At 36.9% G+C, this 23,743-nt stretch overlaps 1 long non-coding RNA gene across 1 annotated transcript; it reads left to right on the forward strand.

Moving 5' to 3' along the window:
- Positions 1–774: 774 nt before the first annotated feature.
- On the forward strand, positions 775–2,481 carry LOC106144032. Its single transcript, XR_001229141.1, has 2 exons — positions 775–818; positions 2,347–2,481. It is a non-coding gene; the product is annotated as an uncharacterized LOC106144032 (long non-coding RNA).
- The last annotated feature ends 21,262 nt before the right edge of the window (positions 2,482–23,743 follow it).

A 23,743-nucleotide genomic window follows, 5' to 3' on the forward strand; every position in this document is an offset into this window, starting at 1 on the left:
GCATCCCACAGAGGCAGATCCAGGACCAACTTGTAGTTATGGTTTCTACATTAACTACTTACAGTTGCCCAGAAGATGTCTTATGCCTCTTTTTTGGCATTGCACATTACTCTTTCCTTTTGCTCTCATGATCAGCATCCCTACCCCATGCCCCCCCCATACAAAAATGCATTTCAGTTCTTGCTGACTGTATGGTGCATGCTAAGCATTGCTTGAGAAACCTGTGTCCAAGACCACATCCCCGAGGACGGGAATAAACAGCAAACACTTCTGATTGGCAGCCCTACTCACATTGCTTAGTGAAATGTGTTTTCCCATCTGTTTGAGGCAGTATCCCAACTGAACTTCAAATTCTCAATTTGTGAAATGAGGATAAAATTAGTCAATTATAATACGGTTTGTAGATTAAGTTGCATGTTACATTTAGAAATGTAGGAACTGTGAAGACCCTTAATGTTTTATTATTCTGTTTTTTAACCCTTAAGTTTGCATCTTTTCCTTTCCTAATGCTTTCCCCCCCTTCATTAACCATCAAATCCAGGACATTGGGCATGCTATCAAGTCCACTAAACCACACCCCAAACACCCTCAGTATATTTCAGTGTCCTTTTTGTTATGCTGCTATTTTGTTTTCTCCCCATTTAAAACAAACCAAAAAGACAACCACATTTTAAAATTTTCTTTTCCTTACTTCTTGCTCTATATTATGTTCCGGCCTTAGAAGAAAGACCCTAAGTAACCAGTCTTCAGTCGTACACCCTCTTCATATCTGCCACTTCAGCAAAATCAAATCTTCCTTAGGACTCAGCAAAAGGCAGGTGACATGAGAGGTCCTTGTTGGATTAACGATTGGGTAGGGATTGTGTGTTTACAAGTTGGTTATTAAACACTCGAGTAAACTATATCTTGATTATAAAATCAATAAGCTAAGCCACACATTTGGTTTATACAAATGAAAACACAAAATGGCTTATTATATCAATATCGGTAAATTTAGATGTCAGCAAAGGCAGAACAAAGATCACCACTGTAATGGCCCAACATTTTACACTTTGCTAGTTACATTGATTTGGATCAGCCTGCCGGTTAGGGCTGGATCTGGAGGAGAGGAAGGACATGGCTGAATCGAGACCATAGAAGGGAAAAAAGGGAAAGTAGCTTCTTTCTACCGCCTGATACTCTGGGCACTCCTTTTTATCCGCACCCATCCAACACTCTGAGCTAACCCTATTGTTACCATCCATCTCGATCACCACGTTATTCATTAAAATTCACTTATTCTTTAAGAATCTGTAGCAAATGATTCTGGCTTTCAACAAAATGACTAGCTACCAGAATCCTACATAAGCGTGGTGTTTAATGATTTTGTTTAGTATACCATGGATTTGCATTTCTCCATTATATACCAAAAGGAGAGTGTGAAGTAAGTCCTTAAGGAACTCTGAAGAAATTTTGGTTGCATCCATGGTTCGCTTTTCTCCTGATCCACCCCAAAAGCCTATTTTTTTTTTTTTTTTAGCAACACCCATATTATTCCTGGAATGGGTGACAGACACATTGACATGCACAGTGACTTGGAAGGAAATCTCATCCAGCACCAATATTTCTTCCACTAATTAATTGACAAAACAAGTTAGCAACATATGAGTTATCCTCAGGGGAGAGAGCTTACAATGTAGCTGGACTGATTGATTAGTTCACACATCATTTAGTATTGAGTGCCTATTCAGGGCTTATGCAAGCTGAGTAGGCAAGAGAATTGCTCTAGAAAAAGTTAAATAACAATTCATAATATCAGTGTCTGATTAATCTAGAATGGAGGGGGACTAGAAAATATGACCACTCAAATTGTCCCAGGGGTAGTTTCTATAGCAAATCTCAATCCCTAAGGAACACAAATAAGGGGAAAATGTCCCTCCAGGAGAATGTGGCATGTGGCACAGAAGCACACAGGATGTGGACAGTGTAGTTAGGGTCAAAGACCCACCTTCCAGAAAAATAATATGGTGCTGGATATAAAAGTATGAAAACCTTCATCCAAATCACCTTGTAATGCAGAGAGCAAAACAGAGGCTTTGTTACTGTATGGTCAGTGTTAAGACTCAGTAAGCAGACTTATCTGTGTAAAATTAAGAGAGAGCATCTGAAACTGTCTGGTAAGAAGAAAACTTGAAATCAAGACATTTTAAAACTTTCCTTAGAATGACAGTTAATACAGCCTTCATACTGAGGAAAAATCTCTGTGTATCTGTTGCCCATAGTTTCATTATGTTATAAAAGGAAGTATTTGCTCACTGAATGCTTATATATAACAGGACACGTACCTAAAGATGTCTCTTGTTCCAGTGGCAGTGGATGCAGTGCAGTGGACTCTTCATGAAACTTATCCTGCCTTACCCATCTTCTCCTCAACCCACAGTGTGCTTGCCAATGCATCATTTGCTCAACTAATTGGATTGTGAATAAAGTCACAAAACCGCAGCTATTTTATTATAAGTATTTTCTAGACAAGAAACTCAACTTTAGCATGCTTACATGTGTGCCCACATGACCCTAAAAGGTGCTTCCTCCTTTTGGATGGAAAGTGCATGCCACAATTACAATTAATAAAATCAATGGACACAATGTCTGTTTCCTCCAGCATACAAACCTGCCATTACACTGGACACAATTCTGTACATTCACCTGTCTTTATGCAAGGTGAAAAAAATAACTTCCCCTTTCTTACCATGTGTGTGTGCATGTGTGTGGTGTGTATGGATGGACATATATATATTCCAAGTTGCTGTATTATTTAAAAGAACAAGCACAACTCAAAGGGGGAAAGCACAAAGTACAGGGGGTTGTGCAGCGGGATGTACTCCTTTCTCATCCTTGCAGTGAAATAAAGAAGTTATGCATTAATTGCTGCATTGTGAGCAGCTTAAACTCATGGCAAAAAAAAAAAATACTAGAGTGTCCTCTCCCCTTCTCCCATTTCAAGTTACAACCTTACAGTGGTCTCGATGAAAAGTTAGCATGTGTTTTAGGTTAGTTGAAATCCTGAGTTTTAGAGCAGTCAGATGTTATAATGCTTTCTTCCCCCCTTTTTTGATTTAGCAGTGCAGAAGCATACATCAAAATGGCTTGCTTTCTGATTTGCTTATCATGTCTATTGTTAAACTTGTGTACAATATGACACTCACAAGGAAGATGAAGCAGTAGATTATGGCTTTTAAGAAACTTTAGATAATACAGCCATGTTTGTATGGGGTGAATGTGTGTGTGTGTTTGTGTGTGTGTGTGTGTGTGTGTGTGTGTGTGTTTGTGTGTGTATGTATAAGAGAGAGAGAGAGACAGAGGCAGAGAGAGAGCAAAAGAGCATAAGAGATGGTAAGGGCTGAGCACAGGAGGAAGGCAGTGAAGCCGTGTGCCCCTTTTTCATGACCCTGCCTAGCTCAGTGAGGTCTTCTTGAGCAGATAGGCTGACCTCAGATTCTATTTGAGGTGTTTCTCCTGATCTAAGTGTTTGCATAGTCGAATCCTCTGGGTTCTTCTTCCAAGCCATGGTGTTGAAGGTCTGTTCCAAGTAGCAGTTTGACCCTCACCTCTGCTGAGCTTCATTGCCAATTATTTTGTTTGCAGTATTATAGTAAAGGTAGGAAAACAACAATATTTGGCAGAATGTTAATGTTACTATTTTTATTGGGTCAATGGAGACATTATTTTTTATATTAATCACAAAATATATCTCTACAGCACTAATTGGGCAGTGGGAAAGTTTGATATATCACCAGCCTCAACTCTTTGAAATTTCAATCTCCTTTTATAGTGTTTCCCACCATTTACCAGTGGCATATTTTATTACCAATCCATCTTTTCTACCCTATAGTTATCTAAGCTATGAGGCTAAAATGTCCCTGGTACCTATGTCTATTATTCCTCTTTCTAAAACGTGGCAAACAAGACAAAAACATTCAATAATTCTGTGTTGCTTGGATAAATTAATGACTACCAACTGCAAACCAATACATGCTTTGCTTGGGCTCCATATAAACTAACAACATGGCAGATTCACACGAAAAGACTGAAAATGATTCTTATGAGTAGAACACGTCATTTAAACAGCAGTATAGTCTTTATTGGGGCTTTGTCTCCAATCAGTTAAATTGGACCCTTTGCAGTTTGTAAGGTGCCATATCAACTATGCACATAGTGACCTTTTTCCTACTAATGATCAGTCTGCGGTGTCTGGTTCCTTTGTTTTGAGAGAAGCCATTCAACTTCTTCCTTTTGATCTTAAAGAACAGTAGTCCCATAACTGTAAACTTCCAAGGTTCAAACTTCAAGTTTCTCTGAGTAGTCAGTTTGTACTAGAAATTAGTGCCTAATCATATACAAAACCTCTTCAAGCTAAATATATTGGCCCTGGCAGACATGCTGATTCTTTACCCTTCATACTCAGCCCTTAAATACCTATATATGTCTTATGTGACAGCTACTACTCTAAGAGCTGAGAATACAAAATAGAATAAAGACTAGTGCTTTCTAAATGTAATTCTTGACAAAGAGTGGTTTACTCCTCACACCTCTGTGTAGACGCTTTCACATGTCCTTCCTGCTCTTTCAAGTGGACACCGATACATCCCCAGGGCAGGAAACAGGGAACTAATAGCAGAAACAACTTTGCACAGCTTCTGTAACTTTTGAGTAGGGATTTTATCTCAATCTGCTACCAGAATATTTCCATTAAACTTAATCATGACCCCCAATTATTTGAAAATGTGTGTGAAAATAAATTTTTAGTCTGCACAAACTTGAACATGTCACCTTTTAGGTTACCATTATCAACAGCTTTCTCTTAGCTGTTTGTCCCCTTCCTTATTAAGACATTAAATATCTCTGTCATTTCAAAGGACCTTCAATGACAATATTTTAAGGCACTAAAGAATACTTCAAAGGCACTTGAAATGGCCCCATCAAAATACCCAACCAAATAAAACCCAACTCATATCCCCTACTTCAGAGAAAAGGAGGAAATTATTTGTATTTCACAAACTATCTCTTGAAAGATATATGTGTTCTCCTTAGATTTTCTAAACTGCTTCAAGTTTCTTTCCCCATGCAAAACATTCATTGCAAAAGCAAAACCAAGCATTTTCAAACTGGCATCTGTGTGGAAAAAAAAGCTGTAGTCTAGTTTATAGGCCAAGGGGCATTGTCTCAGATGCCTTTAGAATGAAATGGAATTAGCAATTACACAGCTCTTCTCCTCTAGAGTTGCATTAAAAATAATTTAGCATACTTGTTACATATACTTTAATCATATTATCCCAAAAGTAACCAGCCACTGATCTCAGAGGTCAGTATGTAATTACAGCAAATGTACAAAGGGGAATCCAGCCCTACGCATCGGAACGGAATGCTGCGATGTAATCCATCCCCACTCTCTCTCTTTCCTACGCAGTCCATTGGCAGAAGTCACCTCCTTCTCTTCTTACAAAGTGTGAAGAGGAAAAGCATTATCAAACTGGTGAACTGCTCAAAATAATAAAATGAGGAGTTGACATCACATAGGAAGATAACCTCATCTCTCAAGCATCTCCATTGTTATGGCTTTTAAATCTAGCATGCATTCTGAATGAAGCTGCTTAGGAATATCCCATCTACCACTGGAAGAAGAATCTTAATTAGCTGTCACATGTATAGTTAACTCATGACCTTTGCCTGAAATGCAGAAAAAAAATGTGTAATTTTTCACTATTCTTCATTTGATGTTTTCATAGCAAACCATACTTCATCGTCACAAATTTTTTTAGAACAATGCTTTCTGTTTCTTGAGCATAGAGGAAGAGATCATTTTTCTGCTATCCATTCAGGAATCTATCTGGCCCTTTCATCTCTTCATGTTGATAATCCCACCGTGTCATAAATGCCTAGCCTTCTTTTCCCCCAAATTATTGTTTTCCACTAATATCTATAATCTTACATTTCTTTAAAAATACTTTCTCTATTTAAGAAAATAGATCATTGATAAATTATGGGCTGATTAGTTATAAACAGATAAAAACCACACAAAAATATATACATCAGGTTAGGCAGGGATAATTATAAAAAAGCTAAAATTAGGACCTTTAGTAGAATATTTTGTTTTCTCTTTCTCACACCAAGATAAAACACCTCATTCAATCAAAACAACATGTTTTTATGTAGTTGTAGGTTTGTTTCATCTCTTGAGCCCAATGCTTTGAATACAGAGACAGCAGTAAGCTGGCCTTTGTCTCACAGAGAGCATAAGCAAATGCTTGTGCCTTTTACAATATGCTCTAGCGTATTGTATATAATAATGGGTGATCTCACACTTTTTGATATGAAAACATAGATCACACAGTTTTCTAATACACTTGCGATCTCAGTTTGGTTTTGGTTTTGTGTCCTTTAGAGTACCTGGCAGTTTGTTGCTCTGTGTGGCTCTATTTTTGGCTGTCCCATTTTAGTGTGAGTCATCTTAATGGTTTTAGCTGCAATGAATCATTGTTTGTCAAGCTTGCTTTTTACCATGGCCTAAACATTTTCAGAAAGCTCTCATCCATACCATGACCCTTAATATTTGCATATACAGTGGACCAAGTGGCCATCATGACTTCATGCCAGAGCCCTTATTCGGGTGTTGTAAGATAGCATTACACTAATTGATTTTTATTAATTAAGAATCTACTCTTAATTCTCTCAGCATTTTTATCAAACCTCTTCTTTCCTCTCAGCTCAGAGACTCTGTTCCTTCTTACTAACTTTTAACTCTGTGTGTACTCAATAACAGGGTTCTCCACTGACTTCCTAAATTTTGTCTTAGACAAGTCTGTTTGTACTGGATCCCTCTGTCCATGAACACAGTTAAACATCACCAGTTCAGTGCTGGAGATTAAACCCAGGGCCTTCCACATACTAGGCACTCTACTACTGAACTCTAGCCAGAGTCTGTCAATTCTACTGGTACCATTGTCTTTCTTGTCTGAACTACTACAATGGCTTCCACTATATAATTTTACTCCATAAAATGTGATATTCTTAATATAATGACCACAATGAGCTTTTTAAAGCAGAGACTAAATTCTCAGCTTCTCTACTATGAATCCTCCAGGTGATCCTCCCTGAGTGTTGCACAATATTAGTCTGGGCCAGGTCTTCTTGAGCTGTGCTTTTAAATATCTCGTTATAAATATCCCAAAACATACCAATATTTTGCTGTTCTCTTTTCTCCTAAACTCCTTGAATTAAATTTGTAGTCCTATTTATTGCCTGTTTTGCACAGCTCCATCCTAACAATCTCAGGTGTGTCACAGAGGATCTAATAAACAAGTGTTCAAACATAATTCTGAAATCGTGCGTTTTTTTTATTATCATGGGGACTGTGTGTTGTGTTCCCTCTTAGCGTTTCTGCTATCTGTGTTGTTTTCCCTAATTTTTTTAAACAATGAGTGTCATTCTGTCTATTGATGAGCAGTCTCTGAAAATAGTCAGATATTTGCCTCAGGGAAAATGAACCCGAGCTTAAACACAAACCTCCATCAGACCTTCCAGCATTTTCTTATGAAGTTTTTTTTTTTTTTTGGTAAAATTCCTTCCTTTTTTTATTTTGTATCTCTGAAAAAATATATTTGTAGCCTTTGAGTCTGTGGAATTATGTTTGAAACAAAACACACATTGTAAAGTCTCAGTTTCCACACAAGTAGTACCACATGAATGACAACTATTTAAAAATATTTCTGACAGCCGCTTTACAACTCACTTCTGTTAGCGTTCCCATTTAACACACAGGTAAGTAAAGACTGAGATGGTGCATGCAGTCATAAGAAGATAAAAGGACAGACGTAGAAATCCGAGGCTTAGCCTGGAGTCTTTGGCTTGAGAATTTGAGTCACTTATGTGAAGATATGGTGTGGCCTGATTTTCTCTCTGCATCTCCTAAATGGCCTTCATTTGTGCTAGTGGTAATGTCTCCCTTTAAAACTCTGCCGTACACTTTGAACCTTAATGTAAAGACTGGAAAATGTGTGAAACCGTGCAAGCACAATCACATAAAACTCAAAGCACACAGGCAAAGTTCAAAGGGTTGAGAGACTCAAGCAATATGCCATGACCATAATTTCCTTCATGCTCACTGGAAAATATTCTGAAGCAGGATAAGGGGCAATGAAGACCATAAATCTTAACTTTTATTTCTTTTTTTTTTTTCGAGTTCCATAGACTCTGATCTCTTTTTTCCCACAACAGATCTCCTGAGCTTCTTCCCATTCGCAGTTCACAAAGACATTGAAGCCAAAGGTGATGGGTGGGGCCGTAGCCTGTAGACAGCTGCCAATAGGGCCTGGACCAGCTAGTTGCCAGCAACGCCAGCTAGCTCTGAGTGCAGCCCACTGAGTCGTGGGCACTGTCTTGTAGGCACAACAAGAAACAATCAGGACTCCTCAAAGAGAGACATAGAAACTTAGAACTAGCAAGGTGCAGCACTTTTCCCATACTCAAGTTGGTGTAGCTCAAAGCAACTGGAGCTCATCGGTTCCCATGACACAGGACCACCACACTTGGGAAAAGGTAAGTGTAAGCAGACCTCAGCAGCGACTCAGACATCAGCCAAAAATCCACTTTCGCAATGTCTGCTTGTAGTGGAAATGAGTTTTACATGGATTTTACATATAATTTTTAACACCTCATAAACAATAATAAAAAAGATGTACATTATAAGAAGTTCTATATAATTGGAAATTAATGTGATAATTTTGCAGTGTTTTCAATGTGGCAGTGTAAGAAATATAAATCTAATATACTCTACCGAATGAAATATGCTTGCTAATTTGAATGAGAAAATTTTTAAAAAGAAGTATTTGAAGAAGAAAAAGAGTCAGTGATGTAAACCCAAATTGATACACTGCTCTTTTTAACAAGACAGGTTTATTTTAACTTTGATGGCTGAGGTCTTTTGGTCCATGTTCAAAACCTTCCTGAGAAACACAGTTGATGCTGCTCACTGCCGGTTCTGAGATTGCCCTGAGCTACAAGGATAAGCATTATTCTGCAGCACTCGGGAGGAAAGAGACAATGATGTTGTAAAAGAAATTCTCTGATTGCTGCTTTGAAGCAGAATTTAATTTGAAAAGTAAATTTTCATTGCCTTCACTATAATTCCTCAGCACAAAGCGACAAAAAGATAATACTATATGCATTAAAAGCCAAGCCTATACTTCTACCTACAAAAATATTTTAATGCATATTCAGCATGTGATGTGCTATTTTAAAATAATTCGAAGTCTTAAAATTTAAAGAAATGTATCAAAATAGATAGTGTGTTTTATTATTTAAGCTTAACGCAACTGGAAAATAAAAAAATGAATGAAGGCTACGTAGTGTTTTCCTGCCCTTACAAAATCCTAAAAAAGATTATGTCTCTGTCTTGCCTTTCTCCTACCATATATGGAAAGCTTAATAGTACTGAATAGTTCTTCTCTGACCACGTTTTAGTAGTTGACATGTATAGCACCTATCACTGTTACAAGATAAAATGTCTGATCATAATCCTATTTTTTAAAAAGTTTTGAAGCAAACTTACAACTAATCAGAAGGAATGAAATATTGAAAGTAAGATGAAATACTATGAAAAGTTAATACAGCAACTGGCAACCTAAATATATGAACACAGTAAAAAAAAATGATACCCCAATGTCATAGTATCCTAAAGGGTAAAGTATTGTTGTTGTTGTTGTTGTTGCAATTATTATTGTTATAAGTCTTTTCCACATCCAGGATCTAAATGAGCATTGACAACTGAACATGAACCGTATCCGTTTGAGTTTTGTCACAGTTAACAAGCCAAATTGATACAGATCAAAAACACCTTTTTCATGTCAGAAATAGAGCTTGGTTGTCAAAAAAGCGTAGTGATGAGTGACCATGGGGAGCCATCCAGCAATAATCAATCGTCAATCAGTCATGGAAAGCGCTTACACTGCTCTCAGAGGCGCCTCTTCATTACATTCCGTATGCCGACCTCAAGAGAGGGAGCTAAGGTTCCCAGCCATGAATAAAGCATGGCTTCTACACAGTGGAACTGAACAGGAAAGCAACTTAAATTGGGTTTAGCATCCAATTTTATTTTCTGCTTTGGATTTTCTTTTGATTTAAAGACTCGCCATTTCTTTAAAAGGCCTTAGGACTAAAATGATACTAATCTGCTTTCTTAAAAACTGGAACCTCAACACTTCAAAAGTCAGAGCCGTAAATGGGATAGCAGGGGCTGGTTACTTTATGTAGACATGTTTCTATCAATGTTGGTGTAAGAGCTTTGCTCCACAGGGGTATAGGGTGAGTGGGGAGATGGCAGCAAAAGCTTAAGACTATCCAGAGATTAATCATAATGTTAATTTCAGATAAAAGTGGAATAGTTAAATCCATGTGATCACAGATTGGAGTTCAAACATAGAACACTTAAGGGCTTTGAATTGCAAGGGGACGTTTGGGGGTAATAATTCTGTCCTCTTGAAATCTGCACAGAATCCTATTGAATCCCAACAGAAAGCGAAGGAACCACTTCTCCCCATCTGCCTGTTTCCTTCTGAAGCATGTGTATTCTCTTTCCCTTATGCTGGCACCCGCCCTGCCCCATTCAGCGGAGCGCATGCTAAAGGAAGGCGAGCAAGCTGGCGAGGGAAAGATTCTGAATGTATTTTCCTAGTGAAAAACAGGTTCGCCAAAATAGTTGGACTTTATGAAAGGGGGCAACAGCTGTATTTGGTTTATAATAAATCTTTCACAAATCAGTAAGAGCAAAGAGACAGCACAACTGCAGCCTATAAAAATGGAAAATCTTAAACAACAGGCAGTGAAGTTGTTAAACTTTCCCACAGACTAGGCAGGTTTTGGGGGTAGAAGGGCGCCTAAAAAAAAAAATCCACACATGCAACTCACATGAAAAAGTGAACCGAATCCCATCCGAAGAGGAGGAGGAATTATTGCTGATTAGAGGGGAAATCCTGTTAAGGTGACTTTGCTGGGCATCAGGATGAAGGCGCCCACCGCAGTTTCCTGCTCCTATTACTGAATGTTAGTGCAGAATAATTACTTGCTTGCCAAAAATGACAGGACATTGACCCTGCAGACTTATTGAATTCTCATTGCTTGCCTCCAGGCCATGTCGGGGGTTATTCAATTTTGCCTGAGGAGGACAATCTATTATGAGAGATGAGTCAAGAAGGCCTCCTTCTTGATTGCCCACCAAAACCATTATCGCGGCACAGAGAGGGCATCGGCAGGCAGTGGACAGACAAGGCAACACTGATCTCGATTACCCAGGGACAAGATACAATTTACATTACTTGAAGCCACAGGACAGAGGGCAATCAGCCCTGGGAATAGGGCGGCAGCCCTGGAGGGAACAGGTATTAACAGCAGAACAGCATTGGAGCCACTTGCTTATGCTAGACGTGACCTTCAGTCCTACAGGGTAGTAACTGATTGGTTTGATCTGTAATTATGTAAATAATTTTACACCGACGTGCAGAATTGTTCTCAGGAGCTAGAAGGCGCAGCATCCTAAAATGCGAACATCTTCGGATCATTTGTAATTTTACCCGATCAGTCAGAGATTTTTCTTTTTTTTTTCCACGAGGCAATTTCAAAGCAAAAGTGGTGGTTGTTGACCCAGGGTACTTGTTGCAATCAAAATGACTTGCCAGTTGGGAGAAAACAGCCTCGGTTTTGCAGCTGTCATTTTTTTTTCCTTCACAATTCTGGATAATGAGTGAGTGAATCCTTTAAGCAAAGGCCCCAGTGTGCAGTGTGCTGAGAGTGATGTAAAATTTTGATTTGAGGCTCTGCTCAATAAGTCAATTTTACGGGGCTGATGATAACATATAAGGAAGTCCAGTAATGCTTCTGTTTAGGCTTGATCGTTAGCTAAACCTACTGGATCCCAATATCCTGTTAAACTATTCTACTAAATTGGAAAATCGTACACTATTTTTATTTCAGTCGATGAGAAATGCTTTATTACATGTTTTAAAAACTGATTTAATTGAGAAAAAGAAATGCTCTCTCTTTTCTCTGGATTATAAAGGTCAGGGACTGTGGTAGGGGTTCTAAATATAATGATATGTTCAATTTAACATATTGGAATAATATTATGCTCAAAAGACCTAGTAACAGGGAGGATTTTGTAGTCTTGGGAGTTCCTGTCAGCAGGAGATACAATTCCAATAGAAACAGTGAATCACATTGTCCAGATAATTGTGTAAGAGTCCATGGGAAAGGGCCGCAAATATGAAAACCTGCACGTGTTATTTCTGAATTCTCCTGCTATGCTATTAGTATATCTGCAGAAGCTGAAAAGCAAATAACCTTGCATTCCCCCATGAACACTGATTAATTAGGGCATAGAACCACAGTGGTCTGTGAACAAGCCTCACAAAACAAAAGCTCCCTGTGATTTTATGCTTGGGGTTCATTCTGAATCAAATTAGCAATGAAAGAAAATTATATTAAACCATTGATTTAAAATTGTTAATACGTCAGAAAAAAATAAAAACCAACTGCCTGTGCCTCTCTTAAATAATCAAAGTGCTTTGTTTGGGTTCAATCCTAGTCGATACACAAGTTGGTATACTCTCAGCTCATGTCTGGGACTCATGACATTGAAATCGAGCACAACAGAAAAGCAATGCTCCTACTAAGTACTGCACAAAATAGTTACTAAGAATGTTGACTCATTTATTATGGAAAACATGATTTCTAGCAAAATGAAATAACATGATTTTAAGTCTAAGCATATTAAAATATGTAGGTGCCTTTAAAAGGAACTATTTTGGTCTTATAGGTGAAGGGAATGAGGTCACATGTGTTAATCGTCCAAAGGATTGTGAAGCATAGTGGTCCCTGACAGAGTAAATTACCAGCTGAGACAATCTGGGCTAGAATTATACTGTATAACCTTGTGCAAATTATAGAAACTCTCTGTGCTTCTGTTTCTTCGGTCATAGGATGGGAATAACATTGGCACTTACTTCACAACGTTGCTGAAAGTTTTAATTAAAAATAAAACGATTCAGAGGAGATTTTGATAAGATACTACAAATTTTAGTTTCAATAATATTATTTTTTATTATTAATTGTAAAGCATAATTGCACTTACTTGAGTGATAGAAGCATGAATCATCTACAATAAAACCCAAAGATACACCAAGAATGAGATATCAAATATCAATTCCATACAGTCTGAATGTATTTGTATGGCGTAATTAATGGCAAGGCTGGGGAAAACCTTCACAGTTAGTCTTGGGGACAAGACAGAGATCTGTACATCAAATGTCTGTCATAAGAGTTCCTCCCAGAGGCTCACACTTAGTGTCCTCACTTGTGAGTGTACTTATGCTCCATTCTTCATAGAGTCCCTTGAAACCACACTGTCGCTGGCCATTCGCTTCTCAGAGCAAGACAATGTTGATACCATCCTGCATGACATCTACACCAGTCTGGCTGAAGATTCCGACTCTGGATCCAACAAACCTGGTTCGTATGTTGATTCTGTCACTTACTAGTTAAGTAAGCTTAACACTTGCTAAGCTTCCAATTTTCTCATCTTTAAAATTCCTAGGTATTAATAATGCTTACCCTCAGTTCCTAGTAAACAGTTAAGTGCATAGAACAATCAATTTTAATGACATAGTACAGATACCCAACAATGAGCTCTCTAGAACTATTGCTTTCCAAATCATTTCCTCATTTTCAATTCTAAACACCCAAGTAACAGATCTTCTTTGCCTCCAATATAAATATCCAGTCAACCACTTTAACATGGATAGAGTTTTTTTGTGTTGCTTTGCTTTCTATCTATCTATCTATCTATCTATCTATCTATCTATCTATCTATCTATCTATCTATCATTTTTACCATTTGTGAGATTATTTTCTGTAGAACCAACTTTCAGAGGCAAAATATCCTGGATCTAAATATGCAATCATGGAAATAAAGATATGTCATGGTTTCAAAAAAGACAACAAAATTTTGCTAACAATTATTCCAGCATTATGTAAGATTCCTATTTCCATGCTGTCAGTTCTCTGATTTAAAGGGAAATGTACCCAGTGTAAACTAGGAAGTCTCAGTAGTACATTCAGCACAGAACCAGTTGCGGAAGGCCTTCTACTTATGTGTACCTCTAAGTACATCAACATACATCAACATACAGAACTGTCCAACATGCCTAAGGCTTTCTCTTACCACTTCCCATTTAGTATCTTCTCATCTCAGATAACTCAGTTCTGATTCCTAAATCATAATATCTGTCCTAATTTTCTATTAAAATAAATACCAAATGCAGTATGTGTTGTTTATAAATGTCTCAGCTCAGAGTTTTTGAGACGCATCCAGATGTGAATCAACATATTATCCTATATACAGACATACCTCAGCTTGCTTACGTATTTTCATGGTTGGATTTTAGTCACTCATGGTTTGGAGGTTTTGTGAGTGAAGCCAATATCAAAAAGTATGAACATACGTGTAGATAGATGGAAGAGAAAAACATTTGATGGAGTTAAGCCTTCATGCATTAAGAATTCATTTTAAGTAGAATTGCATTTTCCTTCATGTAGAAATGTATTTAATTTTCATAGACACCATGTTTTTAAATCTAAAACCAATTCACACATTCAGCAGCAAAATTTGAATTTCCTGCTGCTCCACGGCTTCTTCAACATTTGATGTCATCAGTCTTTTGAGTCTTAGCCTTTTAGTGAAGCCTGAATCTCACTGTGGATATAATTTGCTTTTGTCTGATCAATAATTATTAAGAATTTTGAAAATATGTTTACAACTCGGTTTAGTGCGAATTTTGCAAAGTACTCTTCCACGTTTTTGTTTCTCTTGATTTGCTGGAGTCCTTTATACTCCAGAGGCACAACACCTTTGACATAGTTCTATGCCTTATACATAGATTTTCCCACTTTGTAGCTTGCCTGATCAATTGTATCTTGCCATTATGGTTAAATGGTAACAAAACCCAAAATGTGGTTTGGTAATAGAGTTAGACAAAGGAACTGAGAAACAAAAAATGGGAGCACAGATTTCCTCATTTGCATTAACATTGTCTGTGGTATGGCCCCCACATGATGAAAAGGCAAGGGCAGTCAATTCTGCACTGTTTCACTAACCATTGTGCTAAAGTAAGTCCTTTTCTCCCTCATATGCAAACATTTTAATCGGAAATTGAAATGTCTCTTTTCCACATGACTATTCTCCTAAAAGTATAAAATCAGTGCCTATGTTACACTTCAACTTTCACTTTGCAAAATACTAATGTAGTTTGAGTTTCTACTTTGAAAAAATAAAATAAAATTTCTCTTCTGTTTAGCAGATCTTTCCAAGTAATCTCAGATACCCTCCGTATCAACTTCTAAGCTAGATATTGTGGTATCCCTTCAACTCTGTTTTTATGACCTATATGTTCTTTGTGACAGAGACTTTACATGGAGCAATTTTAAATATTGAAGAAGACAAACTATCTGGCTTTAAAAAGTGATGTGTAATATCCTTCTGTATATGTGTTGCTTTTATTGGTTGATGAATAAAGCTGTTTTAGCCAATGAATTAACAGAGTAAAGCCATGTAGGAAATTGGAATATTGATAGAGAGAGTAGGCAGAATCAAGGAGACACCATGTAGCTGCTGAAGGAGAAAAATGCCAGAACATTTCTGGTAAACCACAGCCTCATGGTGAAACATAGATTAATAGAAATGGTTTAATTTAAGATTTAAAAGCTAGTTTGGAATATGCCTGGGCCATTTGACCAAACAGTATTGTAATTAATATAGTTTCTGTGTGATTATTCAGGTCTGGGCAGCCAGGAAACAAAAGTGCAGTTTCAGTTTGCAAAAGCATTTCACCGTTTTTTTTTTTTTTTTAAAGCAAAACACAAGAACTCTGAATCTAATCTCCTATGTTTAGCGTTTTTCCTGACCATTATCAATAGCAACCTGAACACAACACTATAAACAAAGACAAATATCTATAATCCATTTTGGGGGGATTGTGGGCATAGTTTTCTAGCCTACTTCCTGTTGATCAGGAGTGCTTATAATCTTGTAGGGACCCAAAGAAAATTTAGGATTATGGTCAAGTCCTTACTGGAATATTCTGAGGTTGGATTATGTCAGTCAGCAGCCTTGAAGCTGTTCTGGATGCAGGATTCAGAAGAAACTACAACAGAGGATCAAAATTGCTGAATCATCCAGCACATCCGCTCCCACTGGAATTTTTCAGGGCATCTTCCTCTATCAAACCTTATCGTTCTTAACCCAGATTGAATCCACAGCCTCTTGTTTCCTGTGGAAACAATAGCAAAACCTCTTCTCCAAACTAACATAACTTTTGCCTTAAAGTTTGAAGTCAAGGCATTTTCAAAATATATAGATTTGGATTAATCCAGCTGCATTTGTAATCAAATGGAGTTTTTTTTTAGCAACTATTGCTTTGTCGTTAGCAGTCAAACAATTCAAAGACAACACAATAACATACAATATCCAGATTTTCTTTATATTTTTCATCTTTACGTGTGTTTTTTAAACTATTTTTAATTTTTAAAAAAATATTTTTTGAGATAGGGTTTCTTTATGTATCTTTGGCTGTCCTGAATCTCACTCTGAAAACCAAACTATTCTCAAACTCACAGAAATTCACCTATCTTTGCATTCCAAGTGCTGTAATTAAAGGCATGTTCCACCCCTCCTGACTGTTCTTTTTTTTTTTTTCTTTTTCGAGACAGGGTTTCTCTGTGGTTTTGGAACCTGTACTGGAACTAGCTCTTGTAGACCAGGCTGGTCTCGAACTCACAAAGATCTTCCTGCCTCTGCCTCCCACGTGCTGCTGACTGTTCTTTTTTTAAAACGACTTTCTCTATCCTTTTTCTTTTCTCTCCCAAGGATATGTATGTTTTTAAGCATACATATAAACTGTAAACTGTTTAGAGGTTTTTTTAATCATCTGAATCCATGTTTACTGTATATCTTTATCTTTTCCTGACCACACGAGTCTTTAACTTGCTAAGTGATATGACTAGGAATAAAGCTGCAGCTTTGACAGCTGGCTCTACCCCATTCTTTAGCTCTCTGAGTGTCTAGCTTCATGGGAGAGGTACTGGGAAGAGACATCTTATTGCCATAACTCTGGAGTTTCAAGGTCCATGCCACCGCCAAGAAGCCTGCTGCTCCTGTTCCTAAACACCATTTAAGTGTTTGGTGGCAGAGGCTCTTAAAAGAGTTGCAAGTTTTTTGCCACTAACTCTGAATCAGGAAGCCTCTCTTAAAGGAGCTGTACCTCTGCTTTCCTCTAGCAAACAGAGCCTCCCAGAGAAAAGATAGTTACCAAATAACAGTGCTTGACTCTGTTCTTGTCTCTCTAAAATCCTTTTTTCTTTAAGGCTTTTATGTGGAAATCTTGCCCCACATTGGCAACTGTATTACTGTATGTCTAATATTAGTCAAATCTCAAAATGAGTACATGAAACATTTTTAATGCTCTAAGGTGTGAGTTAATTTGGGTATAAGTCCTAGCTCACATGGTATTTTGGTGCAGAGCACAAGAATAAATCCGTCATTTTACTTGTGAGTCAAAAAAACAAAACAAACAAAAAAGAAACAACAGCAACAAAACACAATTAGTGCCTTTGGATACTGCAGAAAAGTTTAGTCACAGCTTCTCCAAAAAGGCAGAAGAATATTTCACTTATGATTTTAAACACATGGAAAGTATAAGAAATAACTAAGACATTTCTCAATAGAAGGAAAAGGGAAGGAGTTCTGAAATGCTAGCTATGACTCTAACGTGTACTTGAATGACTAGAAAAGTCACAGGCTCTGCATTTCACAGTGTTTCTGCAGGTGCTAAATATTTACAGGTTCTGACAGAGCTTTATAATTTTGGAAGTAATATATGCAGAATAGACTTAGAAGTAAAATTTGAAACATGCTAAGCCCTTTAAAACCAGTATTTGGGAGGAGGAAATCTATGCTTCCCTTAAAATAGTCCTAGGTCCCAGCAGCAATACAAAAATATGTTAGGAGGCAGAGGGCAGAGAACAGGGGGCACCTTTAGTCTGGTAGTCTAAATAGTAGATACTTTCCCTTTCCTTTTATTAAGTCACTGGGGTGTTGTGTTGCTGTTGCTGCTGTTTCTTCTGTTTGAGGTTTTTGATTTTGCTTTTGTGGATCAAAAGAATATATATTAATATATCATTAATAATATTGTAGTATATTATATATTGGATGTAATATATTGTCTATAATATGTTAATATATTATATATATATATGGAAGTAGAGAGAATATAGGAAGCAGGGCAGGACTATCTAACATCCTAAAGGCTCAAACAGCTCCCCAAACAGCTTCACCTCCTAAAACCAAGCATATAAACAGGTGCCAGTGAGGGACATTGAATATTCAAGCAACAGTAGGATCCAAATGACTTGCTCATACCAACAGGACAAGCAATCATTCCATATGTGAGGATATTTCTTCTGTTATGTTCAAAAGCATTTGTTTAATTGTTTTATTTATAAACAATTATACATTTGATTTCTTTTTAATACTTTTATTAATACCTTGAGAATTTCATAAATATAGTTTAACATATTCATCAATTCCAACTCCTCTCCTTATTACCCCTTCCATCTTCTCACCCCTTCCCGCCCAACTTGAAGAATACATCATTTTCTTTCCATTTCTTTTTTCCACATTCAGTCTAGTTAATTTGTATTGTCCAACTTGACTTCAGATTTGGGACCGTCCTGTGACATCACATGTGCATCTGGCTTGCTGTGGCTGCCTTCTTGATGCTAATTCCACCCCCCCCCCTGATCTTGAAATCCTTATTTTCCCTGTTCTGCAACAATTGCTGAGCTTTTGTGGAGGCAGGATACGATATTAATGCTCCATTTAGGGCTGAGAATGCCATAATCTTTGCATGTTTACGAGTGGGAGTCTCTGGGCTAATTGCCATCTTCTATATAGAGAAGCTTCTCTGATGAAGATTGATCCAAATCCCATCACGGGAACTCATTGCATTCTTATAATATGTTGATAAGAATGGCCAAGTAACTAATCTTTCATTTCAAGCTTAAGCATATAACTTGCATATTTTATACCTTATAGTAAATATCAAATCATTGGTCATATTGTGGCTTGTCAAAGATGCTCTAAAGCTAAGAAGATCATGTTTAATGTTAGCATTGGTGTGCCACTTGGAAAAGACCAAATGAGAAATATGAGCAAGAGCTAACAAATATATATAGGTATAATATCAACTGAATAGAAAGAAATTTTAAAAAATCAGAATATGAAAATCATACATGGAACAGAAGAATATAATGCTAGAGAGGTAAGGTATAGTTTATGGGGGGGTTGCATGTTAAGACAGAAACTCAAACCATAATTTGTCTATATTTTAATGGAATGCCCCAATAGTGTTGCTTTATATCTAGAACTTTTCAAGGCAATTTTCTTTCATTGTGAATATATGGAGGATTTGAGTAGGGAGTGGTTGACATGAAAGAAAGGAAAAAAAAACTGAATTGGGGAAAAGCCCACATTTAGAAGATTAACAAATGATTCAAAAGAGTTGATGAGTAATCTAATCCAAAAGATTACAGTTATTTATATCATATTTACAGAACATTAATCAGATTATTAACATCTATAAAATTATTTCCAGATTTATATAAGGGGCATCATATTGCTTATCTGAATTATTTTTGTTAGACACAGTTATGTTTCTATAACTTTAATCTAGTATATAAAATTAATTAAATAAAAATAAAATTAAATTTAAGATAACAATTATTCAAACTAAAGTGAAAGCATAAGTCACAAAACAATCCCACACCAGTTCGGAATTATGATTAATAAAATGGTTATTTATTTAAGGGGAAAAGCTTCAGAACACTGTCTGAGAGAACAGCCCTTGGTGCGACCAGGAACAGAGTCTAGCAGCCAGAAGTGGGAGTTGGAAACAAGAGAGTGAGAGCAGGGTTACTGCTGCTTTTAAAAGCAAAAGAGACCATGCCCAAGTGGCCTGGTATCTTAAAGGCTATTGGCTGAAGCAGTGGAAGGAGCTCCTGCAGCAGTAAACCAAATTTATCAAGAAACATGAAGTTAGAAAGAAACAATATGTCATGTACCATAAATACATATATACAGATAAACATCCTAATGAATTAAACAATTGGTAACTGCAGAGCAGCTATATAATCTATTTATAAGGACTAAATTAGATCCATCCATCTGCCCACAAATTTCAAGATGTCATTATTTTATTTCTCTGTGTAGTACTCCATTGTGTAAATGGTGTAAATGTACCACAACTTCTTTATCCATTCTTCAATCGAAGGACATTTAGGTTGTTTCTAGATCCTGGCTATGACAAATAATGCTGCTGTGAACATAGTTCACCACCCACATGTCCTTGTGGTATGATTGATCATCCTTCAAGTATATACACAAAAGTGGTATTGCTGGGTCATGAGATAGGTTGTTTTCTAATTTTCTGAGAAATCACCATACTGATATCCAAAGGGTCTGTACCAGTTTGCATTCCCACCAGCAATGCAGAAGTGTTCCCTTTATCCCACATTCTCTATGGCACAAGTTGTCATCAATGTTTTTAATCTTTTCCATTTTTACAGGTATAAGATGGAATCTCAGAGTGTTTTGATTTGTATTTCTCTGATGGCTAAGGATGCTGGGCATTTCCTTACGTGTCTTTCAGCCATTTTAGAATCATCTGCTGAGAGTTCTCTGTTTAGGTCTGTACCCCAATTTTTACTAGATTATCTGTTCTTTTGATAACCAATTTCTTAAGTTCATTGTATATTTTGGAGATTAGCCCCCTGTTGGATGTGGATTTGGGGAAGATCTTTTCCCATTCTGTAGGCTGCCAGTTTATCATGTTGACCATGTCCTTTGCTTTACAGAAACGTCACAGTGAAGTAACCTAGACATAAAAAGACAAATATAATATTTACTCACTCATAAGTGGTTTTTTAGACATAAAGCAAAGAAAAATCAGCCTATAGTTCACAATCCCAGAAAAATGAGAAAAGAAAGAAGACCCTAACAGAAACATACATGATCTAATCTATATGGGATTTAGAAAAAGACAAACTTTCCTGAGTAAATTGGAAGCATGGGGATCATGGGAGAGGGTAGGCGTGGAGGGAAAAGGAAGGGAGGGGAATGAATAAAAATATATACTTAAAAACAATAAGAAATAAGGAATAAATTAACTTACTAATATGGCCTTAATTTTTATAGGTTCACTTTTATAGAAGTGTCTATTATAATAATATGCATGATGAGTATTAAATATCCAATATTAATAATGTGTTCATAACTAATGCATTAAAGTAGCCATTGTTTAATTGATAGATACTTGCTATGATAATGAGTTCAGTATATACAATTAAGTACAGTGTATTGCAAGTCTTACTCTTTCCAAAGAAGAAGCTAAGCTTCATTGTAATCAGCACTGCACATTAATCCATACCCTTTGTTCTTTGACTCTAAGATGGTATATTTGTTTGTTATCATATGAGTCAATATACATAAATATTAGCATGTGTTATTTTAATGCCTATTATTTTCAATTGTATAGACTCTGAAATATCTCCTGGTATGGGAATTTTATAAAGAATTGAAATCCACAGCCTTTATGTTTTAGCAAATACCAACTCCATCCTTTTATCTTAATCTTCAGTATCTCCAATCAAAACATATTCCCTGCTATTTCTTGATAAATATAAAGGCATTTGATCCAGAGTTTGGACTGAGTACATATGCTTCTTCTTCAGGTTTAATTTGCTTTAATCTTCTCTATAAATTAGATTTCAACTCTCAGTTTTGACATTCCAAGGAAGGAAATGTTAACTTCCTATTTTGGCAATGCTCATTAGGTCATATTCTCCATCATTTAGAAACATTTCCAGTTAATCTTTTTAATTTCCCATTTACTTTGTAGTTACTTATAGACAATTAAGTCCAGTATGTTAATATCACTTATCACTTATATTTTGTCTTCGCTTGTTGAACTCCCTCCTCTCTCCATTGTGCATGTTGAGATTATTTGGGCTAAGCAAAAGATCCTTTCTTAATACCCAATTTAAAGCCAACTTAATGAGCCCTGCCAGTTCTGAACACAGCAGGGAGTTTGGTATCCCATCTGGTTAAGTGGAGACTACAATAGCTTCCATGATGAGGACATCTGTTTAGAAAAAGCAAGTTCCACAAATCCAAAACTCCTTCCTGTGCCCCAGCATACCCATCATGGGTGTCTGACCTTTATTCTCATCTTTTGTGACAACAAGGTCTTCAGGCCAACTTCCTTTCTTGTTTCTTTGTTAACTTCCGAGGGACATGTACAACCAAGCTTTACCAGTGAACTCATGTTTTGTCAAGCACAGCTGTGTTCTGTGTAATCTATTACATTTATTTCCATCGTGCATGTTTAAACATGGTTAAACCTATAGACTTGATGGAATTAGCCATACTAATTTATCCAGGATTTATCACATTGGAGGCATCTAAATAAATTATTTTCTTGTTTGTCTTGACCTTGATACTATGAGAGCATTGAGGTATTGCATCTGCTTCTCCAAGACCCTTCCACTTTTCATTCACTCTCTGGAACTGGGAAGAACAAGGGCTACAAACTGTTTTGCTCTCTCTTCTGAAATGTTCACTCGGAGGTCCCGTTGCAGCTGTTATCAGTTGTGTTTGGGCAGCCCCGCCATAGGCTGCTCGCTGCATTGTGACTGGTTTTGGCTTTTAGTAATGATCTCCATTTTCTGCAATTGATAAGCTGCTTTGATGAGGGATAAGAGCTCGGCTTATCTGTCCATATAAGGGTAAGTATTTAAAATTATACCGATTTAGAAAAAATGATAGTAGTGTATTCTCCTCTAAGATCTATGACCTTACTAACCATGGGTGATTAAGTAGGTTTATAGTACCAGGCATTCATTCCCTTCTGTTGAGATGTCCTTAAGTCCAATTTTATAGCTGTTGGTCACCTTTATGGATATTTTGCCTTCGGGATCATTGTTTTGGTTCCTAATTATTAATGCCAGAAAACCAGGCAACCTGCTAGGAGATTTTTGCCTTCTACACGTGACAGGGAAAACATACCAATCAAATGTCAACAATATGGTTACCGAAACAAGACTTGAACAATGACACCACCAACTTACATGACAACATAAATGATGAAATCTCATTAAGCCCAAACTCCTAGATGAAGAACTAGAGGCCATTAACAGCTGCTTTTTTGAAATGTTTTTTTCCCAAGAATGAGCCTCCTAATTATTTATCCAATACCAGTTCTCAACCTTAAAGCTGTATACTTACATGCAATACTAAATGGACTTAGTATGTTGCATTTATATGTTATAGACATGCATACATATTGTGTGTGTGTGTGAGAGAGGGAACATTCAGAAGGGTTGGAGGGAGAAGAGGGAAAGGAGATGTGATGTAACTATATTTTAATTGAAAATAAAAATTAAAGAAAAAAGAGAACAAGAGATAAATTGAGGATGCTCTGCAACTGTGTGTATGTTTGTGTGTGTGAGTGTGTGTGTGTGAGTGTGTGAGTGTGTGTGTGTGTGTGTGTGTGTGTGTGTGTGTGTGTATGTAAAAATAACTGCCCTCATGAAGGCTAAATTCTGGTTC

Source organism: Microtus ochrogaster, chromosome 21, assembly GCF_000317375.1.
Source record: "Microtus ochrogaster isolate Prairie Vole_2 chromosome 21, MicOch1.0, whole genome shotgun sequence".
NCBI lineage: Eukaryota > Metazoa > Chordata > Mammalia > Rodentia > Cricetidae > Microtus > Microtus ochrogaster.